Source organism: Crocodylus porosus, unplaced genomic scaffold, assembly GCF_001723895.1.
Source record: "Crocodylus porosus isolate Cpor-Errol unplaced genomic scaffold, CroPor_comp1, whole genome shotgun sequence".
NCBI lineage: Eukaryota > Metazoa > Chordata > Crocodylia > Crocodylidae > Crocodylus > Crocodylus porosus.
In genome coordinates, this window is record NW_017728931.1 from 51656213 (window position 1) to 51657451 (window position 1239).

Genomic DNA, 1239 nt, shown 5'->3' on the forward strand with positions numbered 1-1239 from the left:
ATTACGACATTATATTGTAATGATAATTACAAATACAGCAGTCTTATGTAGAGTTTAGATCATGGTTTGTATGGGATGGTTTGGAGAGGGATGAGCCTGCCTCAGGTAGGGGGTTTGATTAGGAGACCTGTGGAGGTCCCTTCCCGTCCTGCTTCTCTGTGACTCCATATGACTATTATTTTTGAATTCTTATATATTATGTTATTGTATTAGTTAGAAGTATAATATTATACAGTAGTTACTTACTAGCAGGCAGTGGCCAAAGTATAACTGAACATTGCGTGGCTTTAAATTAATATGTTCTCTAATAGAGCAGCAACATAATAACAAAACAACACTAACTAGGACAACGCTAAGTGAGGAGTACCTGTAATTGCCACTACTACTAAAAAAACAGTTATACTTGGATTTATAGCCCACTGTATCCATAAGGCGTGACACCGCTTGCAGGAACAGGCACACAGCACACAGATAGCAAACAGCAGCCAACTCCCCAAAATGCCACTCTCTCTCCTGTACCTCCCACCCCAACCATGAGTTCCCTGCTCATAAAAAAGCAAACCTTCTGGCCAGTTCTAATCCTGTTTCCCAGCCACCATGTCATCCAACTATAAGAAACCCCTCTGACTAAGGAAAGATAAAGAGAGAGAAATACTGGTTCCTCTTGTGCTCAAAAAGGAGGGAGTGGCAGAGAGTTTGGGAAAGGTTATTTATTGGAAGTGGGAATACCTTACATGAAAAAAATAGTTAGGAAAACTGTGCAAAGCTGCTCCCTTACTACTTCTTCCCTGCCAAACAAAAACAAGGCATTGACAGGCAGATCCATTTATCACATAATCAAGAAACTGAAATACTCAGTGTGTGCAGGGTATAAGGCACCAGAGATTGCTGAGAAATACTGAGAGGCAATGTGCGATATCCTTTATTGGACCAAATGAGTGGTTGGGATAGATAGAGGCAAGCTTTTAGGTATCACGGTACCTTTCCTCAGTCCTGAGGGTGATATCTGAAAGCTTGCCTGCATCTATACCAGGGACTGGCAGTTATTTTGGGCAGAGGGCCACTTACCAAGTTCTGGCAAGTTGTCGAAGGTCGCATTTCCCTCTCCAGTGCAGGGCAGCAGGAACAGCCCCATGGTCCCAGGCCAAAAGCCTCTGCTAGGCAGGGGCTTCTGGTTGGGGAGCCTTGCTGCTGGGTCCTACTGCCCTTGGTTCCTGTCATCTTTGACAGGCAGCCAGG

General features: G+C 44.1%; 1 protein-coding gene across 1 annotated transcript in view; it reads left to right on the plus strand.

The window, feature by feature from the left end:
* PICK1 (protein interacting with PRKCA 1) overlaps nt 1–1239 on the plus strand; it is an 18219-nt gene that overhangs the window by 721 nt on the left and 16259 nt on the right. The window lies entirely within an intron of this gene.